Source organism: Bos javanicus, chromosome 1, assembly GCF_032452875.1.
Source record: "Bos javanicus breed banteng chromosome 1, ARS-OSU_banteng_1.0, whole genome shotgun sequence".
NCBI classification, from domain to species: Eukaryota; Metazoa; Chordata; class Mammalia; order Artiodactyla; family Bovidae; genus Bos; species Bos javanicus.
Window position 1 is genome coordinate 72,645,694 of NC_083868.1, and position 13,760 is coordinate 72,659,453.

General features: G+C 45.6%; 1 protein-coding gene and 1 pseudogene across 3 annotated transcripts in view; one reads left to right on the forward strand and one right to left on the reverse strand.

The window, feature by feature from the left end:
- XXYLT1 (xyloside xylosyltransferase 1) overlaps positions 1 to 13,760 on the forward strand; it is a 176,261-nt gene that overhangs the window by 83,396 nt on the left and 79,105 nt on the right. The window lies entirely within an intron of this gene.
- LOC133244771 (small ribosomal subunit protein uS14-like) lies at positions 7,149 to 8,084 on the reverse strand (annotated as a pseudogene).

The window sequence follows — 13,760 nt, forward strand, 5'->3', positions numbered from 1 at the left end:
TCAGGAAGACCATAAAGTTGTAGAGACCTTGTTTATATTCAAGGAGTTTCAGTTACCAAGCATCATGGCTGTACTTCAGATGTAAGTGGAGGTATAAGTATTTTAAAAAGAAGTAAAACTTGCCCTGTCTTCCACAGAAAAGGAGCATTCTTTTTTTCTTGGTATGTGTTCACTGCTTCTGTGACCACACAGTCACTTCTGGCTTTATAGTTGAAAAATCATTCGGAAATAGTTTTAAGATTGTTCAACTCTTCCTCACTGACAGTTACCAGACCCTTTATTTGAATGTTCATCACTGGGGACTTGAATAATGTCACAGGTAACTGTTAGATGAATTGTTCAGGGGAAACTTCATCTCCTAATGCTGGACTGGAATATTCATAAGGTACATTTGCCCTGACCCAGCATTCCAGGAGCCGGACCGTAATCCCTGACCTCTGAATAGGGGAGAAAAGGGGCAGACCATGGCCTCCCTGCTTAATAAGAGCAGTACAGGTTTAGAGAACAGGCCAGCCTCCAATCCCTGGACACCCTCATGCCAAGAAAAGGTTAAAATGTCATATATTTCCATAGGAATGCCGAACTTTTTCCTTGATGCAGGCATTCAGGAAATTAAACCACAAGAAAGGCCAAGTCGAATTTCTTAATCCACCCCAAACAATGAAATGTGAAGTGTGGGTTTATAGTTGGAAAGTGACTGGGTAAAAATAGCACCAACTGACTCAACACATCAGCCTCCTCAGGCTCCCAGAGCCTCTGATGCGTGTGGACTCTGCTCACAGACACCGTGTGGTTGGCGCTGGCCTTCCTTTGGGAAGCCGGGGCAGCCCAAGAACTCAGTGCCTCTTTCTTCATCTGCTGCCTGTGTTCCCTGCTCTCTCCATACTCAGTTCCAGAAGTTTCCAGTCCAGGCTCCCCAGTGTCCTTTGGTGGACATGACTCGGAGGGAGGCCCCCTGGCTGCCTTTGGTGTTGGGTTTATATGGTCTCTGTGTCTGGGGCTGTGGCATCTTATTGCCTTCAGCCATCACTGTCCACCAGAGGTTTATGTAGTTGCTCACCTGTCGGGGTGGGGAGAATTGCTCTGCCTTGGGCCATATCTCCCTTGCCTGAGCTTTCCTGCTTGTGCTCTCCCATCCTCGTGTATCTTATAGCTGATCTTTTGGGGATTCCTCTAGGCCTGGAGCTCTAAGAATGCAATTTGGCCTCTGAGAGGCTCATCCCAATAGACCTGAGGGTTTTTCTAAGCTGCTCATATTCCCAAAGCACCTGCCATTTGCCTCGAACTTCCAAGATGTCCTCGGCAAGAGGAGATGGGGAAAATATAGCATATATGCAATTAGATAAATAACAGGAATGGCTTCCCAGGTGGCTCAGCCATAAAGAATCCACCTGCCAGTGCAGGAGACGAGGGTTTGATCCCTTGGTCAAGAAAATCCCCTGGAGAAGGAAATGGCAACCTATTTCAGTATTCTTGCCTGGGAAATCCCATGGACAGAGCAGCCTGGTGGGCTACAATCCATAGGGTAGCAAAAGAGTCGAATATGACCTGGCAACTAACAAGTAATAGGAAAAAGAAACCAGATGAGAGTAACTCCTAGCTTATTGTCTGCTTTTTCTTTTTTAAAAACACATATTTGGAAACCCAGAAAACCATCTTATGGTGAAGTAGGAGAAAGGTAGAAGTTTCTAGAAGGACTTGTCTTAGGAAAAAGAGTATAAAAATGAGTAACTCTGGCTACTTTAAGAAGACTCTTAAAGAGCCTGGTATGTGTGCCGAGTTGCTTCAGTCATGTCCAGCTCTTTTGAGATCCTGTGAATTGTAGCCCACCACGTTCTTCTGTCCATGGGATTCTCCAGGCAAGAACACTAGAGTGAGTTGCCATGCCCACCTCCAGGAGATCTTCCTGACCCAGGGATCGGACTAGTGTCTCTTATCTGCATTGGCAGGCAGGTTCTTTATCACTAGCACCTGGGAAGCTTGAGGTCATGCAAAATGCCTTAAATCTGATTGACTTTGCCAGAAAATGGGTATTTTCTGTGAGGTAGTTAACTAGTTCCTTGAGAAATATTTTTATTTTAAAAGCAATACATGTCCATTTTGAAAAGATGGAGAAGTATTTAAAAAATACACATTTTCTTCTAGTGGCATATGTGTGTATGCACACACATATAAATGTAAAATATAAATATGTATTTGGCATACTTATGTATTATTATATGTTTTAATATATTTATTTTGTCATTACAAATATATATATGGGAGGATATTTAGAATATCATAAAGAAAATTTTAAATAATTTGTAATTCATTATGGGGTGAGGGAATGTGATTGCTTGTCCCCAAAGATGACCTCCTAAGGAGCCACCCCTCCCAGCCTTCACACCTGCAAGCAGTCCCCTCTCCTGGAATCTGGGCAGGCTCAGCGGCTTGTTTCTGGTGGACAGGACACAGTGGAAGTGATGCAGCCTGACTTCTGGGGCTCGGTCACCAGGAGCTCTGTGCAGTGTCAGCCTTGTTTCCTGGGACACTGTTTTCAGCAAACTCCCTTTTGGAGTCCAGCTGCCCTGCTGGGAGAAGCCAGAACCCCAGAGGGAGCCCACATGAAAGTGCTCTGGTTGACAGCCCGTGCTGAGCTCTTTGCTGACAGCCAGCATTGACTGCTAGCAATGTGTGATGTGGCCATCCAGCCTAGCCGAGTCTTCAGAAGACTCAGCCTCAGCTGCAGTTTCCTGGTGTCCACACAGGAGACTCCAGGTGAGCACTGCCCAGCTGAGCCTAGATGACCAACAGAACCATGGGGGAGGATCATACACTGTTTTCAACCACTAAGTTTTGGGGTGGTTGGTCATGTAGCTATAGATAACTAGCATAGCCGGTTTCAAAGCAAACAGGGTTAAAGGGAGCATGATATGGCCAAAGAACTCAGATTCTAGGGCCTGGAAGTCCTGATGTCCTGCTTTGTCACTCTCTAAGGTCAACTTTTGACCTTAGACAAGTTGTTTCCATTTGTTAAATGGAAGTTGGGAGATAAAAGTATTCCGATGTCTGTGTACTAAGGAAGTGTTAGTTTCTATATGGTTATATTGAATAGTCATGGAGAATGGTGATAAAGGAACATTGGAAACAGCAGTGGCAGCAGCAGAAAATACATAATTAAAATGCTTCTATAGTTACATTTTTTGCAGCTGTGAATAATGTCATTCGTTTCTGAACCTCTCCACACTTAACATAGTACTGGGTGCACAGAAGGGGCTTTATGACTTGCTAGGCATGGCTGAGGCCAACACAGTGAGGAGGGTCTTCCATGCCCAGGGTTATCTGTGCTATTCTGAGGACAAGCAGCCGGGCTATGAGTGAGGGGAAAAGGCCACTTGTGTACAGAATTCCAAGGAGGCAGGGCTGGGAGGGTTTGAAAGAGTAGCTGCTCCAATGTTCTTGTCTTTACCGTCTGGGAAAACTGAAGTCCAGAGGGCAAGTGGCTCGTCCGAGGCTGGACACAGTGGCAGAGTCAGGCCAGTGAGCCAGGGCTCTAACTCAGGACACTGTCTACTCACACTTACCCAGAGTTACTCAGTCCACATTTCATTAAATAAGGCAGAGCATACTGCATTTTAAAAAACAGGGGATCAAAATGAACATCACCAGTAATGTGACAAATTGTGCCTCCTGGTATGATGGAGTGAGAAGAAACCAGTATCACTTCTGTGCTATTCCTAACAAAGATGAATAACCTGAATCTAATCAGAAGGAAACATCAGTAAACCCAAATTTGGGGAGATTTTACTAAATAATTGGCCTGTGCTCCTCAAATTGTCATAGGTCCTGGAGGCCAAGGAAAGACTGAGAAACTACTTCATATTGAAGAAGTGTGACAACCAAATGCTATTCTGGGCCAGAAATTTTGTTTTTGGTTTTGGACAATTGACAAGTTTTGAATGGGACTGTAGATTAAAAGGTAGTGATGTATTAATTTCCTGGGTTTAATGGTTGTACTGTTATGATGAGATGTCCTTGCTTTATAGGAAGTACCTACTGAAATATTTAGAGGTTAAATCTTTTTTTTTTTTTTTGCTTTCATCTGCAATGATGTCAATTTGGCATTATATTTTATGTCTTTAATTTAAAATTAAAACAAGTAATTTTATTAAAAACCAAAAACTAAATTGATTAAATTCAATTAAAATGAAAGAAATGAATCAGTGCTTAAGTACAATTTGGCAGATATGTTCAGTTGTTGGATCTGTGATGGGAACAAGTTACGAAAAGGATTTCAAATGAAAATTGGAGACTGGACTCCCAGCTTGGGGACCAGTCTTTTGACTTCGCTACATTTTCGGGTAATTCTTAGATTCATAGTAGGAGGGGGTCCTCTTAATCTTGGTACCAAACAGGGGTGAAAGCATTGAAACATAGATTGTATCTTGTGTGGGAGAAAGCTACAAAATGAGGACCATAAACCCTGCTTGTAAGGATTAAATTAGGTAAAGATATGTGAAAATGACCTAGTCCAGTTCCTAGTTCCCAGGCATATGAGAACCTCACTATTTTATAGATGATGGTAGATAGTTTATCTTTTTTTAAATTGAAGTATGGTTGATTTACAATGTTATGTTTCTGATAAATAGCAAAATGATTCAGTTTTATATATTTATGTATATATGTATGCATATAAAATTTTCTTTTTCATATTATTTTCCATTATAATGGAATATTAAATACATACCTGTTAATCTCAAATATCCCTCTCTCCCTCCCTCCCTTCCCCTTTGGTAACCCAGGTTGGGAAATATGTTGTGGGCCGTAGAACTTCCACAACAGTGAAAACTTGTTTGGTATACTTTTTCTCCAGTTTGTGGGTTGTCTGGGACACACGCCACACCTCCCAGGTCTGCTGCACCCAGAGCCCCTGCCCTTGCGGCAGGCCACTGCTGACCTTCACCTCCGCAGGAGGCAAACACGCAAAGGCAGGTCTGTCTCGTTCTCTGTGGGGTCCCTGGGTCCTGGTGCACACTAAGTTTTGTTTGAGCCCTCCGAGCGTCTCTGGTGGGTATGGGGATTGATTCTAAACCTGATTTCACCCCTCCTACCATCTTTTTGGGGCTTATCCTTTGCCCTTGGACATGGAGTATCTTTTTTTGGTGGGATCCAGCATTCTCCTGTTGATGGTTGTTCAGTGGTTAGTTGTAATTTTGGAGTTCTCACAGGAGAAAATGAGTGCACGTCCTTCTACTCCGCCATCTTGTATGCCCTCTTGGAGGGTACAAACAAAGCCTTGTGCGTGCCAGGACCCAGGAGAAAGGAGCAGTGAGCCCACCAGAGACTGAACCAGACTTGCCCGTGAGTGGTGGGAGTCTCCGGCGGGGGCATGGGTTGACAGTGGCCTGCTGTGGGATCAGGGGCACTGAACACAACAGTCCTGGCAGAAGTCCTTTGAAGGAGGTTGCCATTACCGCCATTACCCCTGGTTATTGAGGGCTAACTACCTGTCAGGCTGTTAGTAACTGAAAACAGCCAACTTTTCTGGTGCTTACTGTACTGATCATAGTGCTTAGAGTTCTGGTCTAAGTGTTTTACATAGATTATATCATTTAATCCCCAAAGCCAACCCTTGAGGTTATTATGCTCATTTTATAGAGAAATGGTTGTCTGAGGAGGCCTCAACAAATAGCTGAGAAAAGAAGAGAAACTAAAGGCAAAAGAGAAAAGGAAAGATACACCCATCTGAATGCAGAGTTCCAAAGAATAGCAAGGAGAGATAAGAAAGCCTTCCTAAGTGATTGATGAAAAGAAATAGAGGAAAATAATAGAATGGGAAAGACTAGAGATCTCAAGAACAGTAGGGATACCAAGGGAATGTTTCATGCAAAGATGGGCATAATAAAGGACAGAAATGGATGGATCTAACAGAAGCAAAAGATATTAAGAAAAGGTGGCAAGAATACACAGAGGAACTATACAAAAAAGATCTTAAAGACCCAGATAACCACGATGGTCTGCTCACTCACCTAGAGCCAGACATCCTGGAGTGTGAAGTCAAGTGGGCCTTAGGAAGCATCACTACGAAGAAAGCTAGTGGAGGTGATGGAATTCCAGAAGAGCTATTTCAAATCCTAAAAAATGATGCTGTGAAAGTGCTACACTCATTATGCCAGCAAATTTGGAAAACTCAGCAGTGGCCACAGGACTGGAAAAGGTCAGTTTTCATTCCAATCCCAAAGAAAGCCAATGCCAAAGAATATTCAAACTACTACACGATTGCACTCATCTCACATGCTAGCAAAGTAATGCTCAAAATTCTCCAAGCTAGGCTTCAGTAGTATGTGAACTGAGAACTTCCAGATGTTTAAGCTGGTTTTAGAAAAGACAGAGGAGCCAGAGATCAAATTGCCAACATCTGTTGGATCATAAAAAAAGCAAGAGAATTCCAGAAAAATATCTGCTTCATTGACTATTCTAAAGCCTTTGACTGGGTGGGTCACAGCAAACTGTGGAAAATTCTTAGAGATGGGAATACCAGATGACCTTCCCTGCCTTCTGTGAAACGTGTGTGCAAGTCAAGAAGCAACTGTTAGAACCGGACATGAAACAATGGACTGTTTCTAAATTGGGAAAGGTTGTATATTTTCATCTTGCTTATTTAACTTATATGCAGAGTACATCATGCAAAATGCCAGACTGGATGAAGCACAAGCTGGAGTCAAGATTGCAGGGAGAAATATCAGTAACCTCAGATATGCAGATGACACCACCCTTATGGCAGAAAAAGAAGAGGAACTAAAGAGCCTCTTGATGAAAGTGAAAGAGGTGAGTGAAAAAGCTGGTTTAAAACTCAACATTCAGAAAACTACAATCACGGCATCCAGCCCCATAACTTCATGGCAAGTAGATTGGGAAACAATGGAAACAGTGACAGACTTTATTTTCTTGGACTCCAAAATCACTGCAGATGGTGACTGCAGCCATGAAATTAAAAGACACTTGCTTCTTGGAAGAAAAGCTATGGCAAACCTAGACAGTGTATTATAAAGCAGAGACATTACTTTGCCAACAAATGGCTGTCTAGTGAAAGGTATGGTTTTTCCAGTAGTTATGTATGGATGTAAGAGGTGGACCATAAGGAAAGCTGAGCAACGAAGAACTCAGGCTTTTTTTTTTTTTAAGTTTTTAAAACTTTTATTTTATATACAAAGAGCTAGTATTATTTCTGCCTAAGGTTGATGTGCTGGATGAGCCATCTAAGGAAGTTCGGTTAGTCCAACTTAAGGAAGCCGATGTCCTTCACATACTGGCGGAAACACTGGCGGCACTGTTGAGGCCGTATTTCCGGTTCAGACCGTGCTGGTTTGAGCAGACCCGGCAAGAACGAGAACCCTGGCCGAATTTTCTCGGATGGCTCCAGTAGAGCTGCTGGTGACCCATGTTGCTTTCTTGGCTGCTACGAGGTAAAAGGCAGAACTGATGCTTTTGAACTGTGGCGTTGGAGAAGACTCTTGAGAGTCCCTTAGACTGCAAGGAGATCCAACCAGTCCATTCTAGAGGAGATCAGTCCTGAATATTCATTGAAGGGACTGATGCTGAAGCTGAAGCTCCAATATTTTGGCCACCTGATTCGAAGAACTGACTCATTGGAAAAGACCCTGATGCTGGGAAAGATTGAAGGCGGGAGGAGATGGGGATGACAGACGATGAGATGGTTGAATGGCATCATCGATTTGATGGACATGAGTTTGAGCAAGCTCTGGGAGTTGGTGATGGACTGGGAAGCCTGGGGTGCTGCAGTCCATGGAGTCCCAAAGAGTCAGACACGACTGAGCAACTGAACTGAACTGAGTCAGGTGTGTCCTCAGGAGTGTGACTGCTGGATCTTATGACAACTCTGTCTCAGTTTTTTAAGGAACCTCTGTACTGTTCTCCACAGCAGCTGTACCAATTTACATTCCCACCAACAGTATAGGAATGTAAATTTTTGTTTTGCTTGTCCCTACATCCTCTCCAGCATTTGTTATTTGTAGACTTTTTGATGATGGCCATTCTGACTGGTTTGAGGTAGGACCTCATTGGGGTTTTGATTTGCATTTCTCTGATAATTAACAATGTTGAGCGTCTTTTCAAATGCTTTTTGGCCATCTATATGTCTTTTTTGGAGAAATGTCTGTTTAGGTATTCTGCCCATTTTTTGATTGGGTTGTGTGGTTTTTTGTTATTGAGTTGTATGAGCTGTTTGTGTATTTTGGAAATTAAACCCTTGTTGGTTGCATCATTTGCAAATATTTTCTCCCAGTCGGTATGTTGTCTATTCATCTTGTTTATGGTTTCTATTTTTTTTCTTATGTATCATAAAAACCAAAATCATGCAACATATTTTCAGGAGTCCTGGCTCAGGGGGAAGGAAACTTGGAGAGCCATTTGATCATTGGCAAGCCAGTTTACAAACCATTACAGATGTTCCTCCTGAAAAGAGTAAAACCTTTTAATCTTTTAGAAAGAAAAACAGGTTTTTTTTTCCCTCTTGTTTCAAAAGGTAAGAAGATGGGTAGATCTTCACCTGCCTCAGGGAGGTATTTCTAGATTCATAAAGTGGAGAAACTGATTTTTTTTCTCTTGCAGGTTGCCATGATGTAGATTTCTGGGCACAAGGGATGTTGTGTGGGGCCTCTCTTTCCTTGACTCCTGCATGGTCCCAGGGAGAAGTCAGGCGTGTGCCCGAGAAGTTGGCTCTTCTCTTCCTGATCCACTTACCCTCCTGGTGTAAGCATTTTGGTGGTGCCCATCACTCTCCTTCAGGTCCTCCTGCTGTATCAGCTAGAGGAGGAGGCTGAAGGAGACCCATGGCCTTGAGTTTGAGGGTGGTGGTGGGCTACATGACCCCATTTGAGAAGGATGAGTCTGCTGGGTGAAAGGGACTCAGACAGTTCAGGCCCAGAAAAGACTGATGAATCTATTGTTCACACCGGGAAGAACAGCTGCCAAAATACAGAAGCCTTCTCATTAGTGAAGTGAAAGAAGTGCCCGAGGTGCTGGAACCTTGAAAGCAAAACTGCCTGTACTTGCTTAGGTGTTGCTCAGAGACCCGTAGGTCAGCACTGTGCTCAGGCACACAGCCAGGTGGCGTGCAGAAAATGTGCCCCGAGAGTCAGAGTGGAACATGGAGCCACCGGAAACTGTATTCGGAGATGTCAACTGCTTGCTCACAGAACTCCCATGGGTGTTATAGAGACAGTTTTGGGGTGTGCTCTAGCTCACTGGGGTCTGGCCATGTCTGACTTGGCGCACCTCACGAGTGACCATTCCAGGTTTAGGGGAGATATACTGGGGCAAGGAGCCAGGCAGAGGGGAAGTGTGAGGCAGGTGATGGACAGGAGTCCTGCATGATGACTGATCTGTACTGGCAGATACAGATCTCAGTGGTAGGCCAGCTCGGAACAGCTGTCCAAAGAGGACTGCTTTCTACCGCTGCCATCCCCAAGGGTCTGTGAGAAAAAGCCTACTTGCAAAGAGCAGAGACCAGGCATGGTCACAGAGTTGGTGAACAAAGTCAGAATGTGGTCCTGCCCCCAGCAGGAAGGAGAGCTTACAGATTTGGAGACAAGAAACAAGGTCTGTAGCAGATACCAGAGCATGATAAGCTGTGGGGAGGCCAGCAGGGGCCAGGGACTTCCATATGATAGCAATGAAAGAAGGGGGGAGGGTTGGGCGGATAGTCTGCTATTCTGCTTTCCAAATCTAAAATTCAATTTCCCCTGCATATTGAACTTCATAAAGAAGTGCGTGAGCTATAATTTCATATTGGCAAGAGAAGTGAGAAGAAAATTGAGGCCGGATGTTTTATGTGTTGTCTTCTATATATGTCCCTAAAGTTTTTCAGCTGAGTTGGAAATAAATTCTGTCCTATCCTAAAGAATATGATTTATACCAAGTCACTGAAGGTGCTCAGGCTGGAGACTCATGTTGCACTGTTGCTGAAGCAAAAACCGTGTCTTTTCATAATGCTCTGTTTTGTCCACAAAATAGGAGCTGATAATTGTAAAAAATGTTATGGCTGAGCTGTAGCTAACACTCCATGCTTAATTTTGAGAGGGGTGAATAGGGCTAGAAGAAAGAATTTGCTGTATAGTTAATATAAAACTGACTGTGGTCATTAATTTCAACCTCTTGGCCCCAAAACCTTTCACCAGAGCTGCTAACAGGTCGTATAAATCACTCTTATGAGCTCTATTTCCTTTCCCTTCCCCTCTTCCCTCAGGGGAGGGGGCTGGCATTGATGTGGAAGCATCGCTTGGCCCCGGGGACTTCTGAGTCAGCAGACCTGAGCTTCCGCTCAGACCAGAGCAGAGTACTGCATCCTGGCTTCCAGGGACGGAAGGCCGGGGAACGTGGGGCTGAAGGGCAAGCATGGGGCTTCAGAACTTCCTTTCAACTTACTTTGTGGCATGAAACCTCTTTTTTCTGAAACTTCTCCATTGGCCCTTGCTCAGTGAAGGGGAACCCCAAGAGTCTTCAAGTTCCTTGAGGATGGGGTGGGGGTGGTTTGAGGGAGGTGGCTGTGGGAAGCGGGAAACCCCTTCTTGGCCCATGGGAAACCTCGTGTCTGCTAAGATGCTCTAGAGCTGTTTGGTATTTTCACACTTGATGTGGTGGCATGTCTTGTTTTTAAAGATAACAGAATTTGAAAAAGGGCTTCAGAGATGTCTGAAGGCTTTTCTCAGAAACCTGTGTGAGGCAAATCTATGCTTGCTTTCAACTCTGATGCTTCCTTGCTAGATCATCCTAGTCAAGTTGCCAAAGTTCTCTGAGCCTCAGCATCCTCACTTGAAGATGGGAGGTCCCGATACCCGCCAGGCAGAGCAGAGTGGAGGTTTGTGAGCTGAGGCAGTGGTTGTAAAGCCCCAGCGTGGGCCTGGCACAGGCCTCCCGAGGGAGGGAGGGAGTGTTTGGCTGACCAGGCTGGAGGAGCCCCAGCAATCTGGGCCCTTGGCCCCTTGGCATGTTCCACTGTGTTCCTTTGTGCCAGCTATGCCCATAGTGAGCCAGCTGTCCTGCAGCTGGGCCCTGCATGGCAAAGCGGATGGAGAAGGAGCTCTGCAGGGTGGGTAAAAACCCTGCTGGGAGGGGACCCAAGTTCCCTGTTGGATGTGAGAACCACCCCAGCCTGTTCCACCCTCGGGCCCCCTCAGGGACACAGCTGGGTCTGTGCAACATGACGGCAGGCCTTCCATCAAGCATGGCCTGACACCCTCTAGCGAAAGAAGCTCGGTTGGTGTGGCTGGTGTGGCACTTGCAGACTCTCTCCTCCCCTCCCTGGTCAGGAGCCTCTTACCCTTGGAGGAAGTGTCCACCCCTTTCAGCTGCCCTTTGACCCCTGCAGGTCAGAGGTGCTGCTGAGCAGCAGTTAACAAGCTCCAGAGGATGATAAAGCAGGTGGCAAATTGCTGCAATCTTGCCAAGCAGACAGTGGGAAAGGGCCCTCTTCCAGAGCAGCTGCTTCCAGGTCCCCAGCTCATGATGCCCTGCATAGCTCGGGCTTGTCATAATTTCCCTTCCTCCCCGGGCCCCTTCCCAGTTGGTGGAAAGCTTGGGCTGATGTTGTGAGGTGAAAGCCCTCTGATGGGTTATAAATCTTTATCTCTGGGAAAGCCCTGATGCACTTTCAGAGCTTTCAGAAAAGGAGAGAATGCACTTGCTTGGTTCATCTGTCCGGGAGAAGGCCTGTCTGCTGCCCAGGATGGGGGCCGGTGCTTACATAACTAAGCACATCTTATCTCTTCAGCATTTCCTGACCTCTGTTATTTTGTATGTGTTAAGATGTGTCTATTGTTTCTGGGGATAGGAGAAGGGACGGGGAGGAAAGGAGGGTTTTTTTTTTTTAATCCTTTGTTTGGGGCTGTCCTTAATTACTCACCCTGGGCTGTAATTCCATCCATGGTCAGATGACATGCCTTGTGGCCAGCTTAATTGGAGGCTGATGCTGATCTGTCCCAAGCCAGTTTCCAGTGGGGAACATTGACTTGGGAACCTCCCAGGGGCTTGTAAGGCCGTGGACATTGCCTTCTGCAGGCACTCGTGCCGAGGAATTGACCCTACTGTCCAGCCAGGCTGGCGCTCAGGGCCTCCGACACAGAAGCAGGGGTGGACCTCCTGAACCCCAAGAACAACAATCAGATCCTCCTCAGTGCTGGCCAGGGCCAGGGTGGTGCGGTAACGGGGGTTTGAAGGTCTTGAAAGCACATTTTGAGCCAGCACTTGGGATCTTGTCTTTCTTTTTCCAGCTTGTTAGAACCAAGTGGTACCACTCTGTTAACCTGTAACTGGATCATGAGAGGGTAAGGCGAGCAGACCTGTTTCCTTGTGAAGATGGCACCCCACTGTTTACTTTATCCTCTGGACTTGAGGCTCAAGAGGAAGTGTCTTAGACCAGAAAGCCACCCAGGTTCTGAGCATCTTCCCCCAGCTTGAGTTGACATATTCAGTGGATCCTGTCTTGTGATCACATGTTCATCATGTGATCTGTTCCTTGTAGGCAGCAGTTCTTCCGTTTCCTGGAGTGGCCCAGGCTAGCTCGCCGGGGATGTCATCCTCATGGACACTAGCGTTTAAAGCTCAAGCTGCTGAGCCATTGTTTACGGAGAGGCCTGGGCCACCAGCCTCAGGGAGCTGAACTCATCTGAGGAGGACGAGCAGCCACAAGTGTGTTCCTAGAACACGAGGTGCTCACACTGGCCCCTTCGTAACACACGAGCCAGGCCTCCTTATACCTGAGAACATGATCTAGGCACACACTGACACTTCAGTTTTTGTGATTTAAACAGATATTAAGTCTGAGGGGCTGGTTGGAATGCCCCTCACCTAATTGGATGTCGCAGCAAACACGTTCCCAGGCATGCACAGGTTTGATTGGAACAGAGGATGCTAGGCATGGAGCAGACAGTGTTGGACTGCTGGTTGCTGTGTCTCTCACACCAGGCACTGAGTTTAGTCTGCTCCTGGATGCTGAGTCAGGTTCCCGCCCCCCTTTGAATTTAACACAGCTCAAGGTGTGTTTTTAGAGGAATGTAAAGATTTATTTGCAAGGAAGGTAAAGAATCTGCCTGTAATGCAGGAGACCCAGGTTCAAACCCTGGGTGGGGAAGATCCCCTGGAGAAGGAAAGGGCAACCCACTCCAGTATTCTTGCCTGGGAAATCCCATGGACAGAGGAGCCTGGCAAGCTACAGTCCATGGGGTCTCAAGAGTCAGATGTGACTTAGCAACTAAAAAGATTTGTTTAAATCCCTGCCTGATGTTAATATGAGAATACAGAGAGCCATTTTCCCATTCCCACAAGTTGACTACAAACTGTGGGCGTCATAGAAATCTCTTTTCTTTCTTTGGCTACTACTTATTTATCTTCAGGTCTATATTTTCATGGGATAATATGCTAATCCTTCACGAACAAATTGTGTGGGTTGTCTGGCAAGTCTTGTATATAACCTTCTGGTCCATTACACAGTGACTTCTGCTCCCTAAGATTTCATGGCTTGTGCTGGGAGTCGGGGGAGGAGGGCTAGTTAACATGAGTGCATCACTTAGGGAGTCAGAAAACCTGAGTCCTGAGATCAGCTTTGCCACTTAGCTGGACTGTGTGATCCCTGACAGGTCCTCCTTCTTTGGTCCTCAGTTTCTCCATCTGTACAATGACCTCAGTTATTATTGGGTTTTCTTTTCAAATCTGTTATCCTCGATTATTCTGTCTCTACCTTTTTGCTGTCTTCTCATGGAATT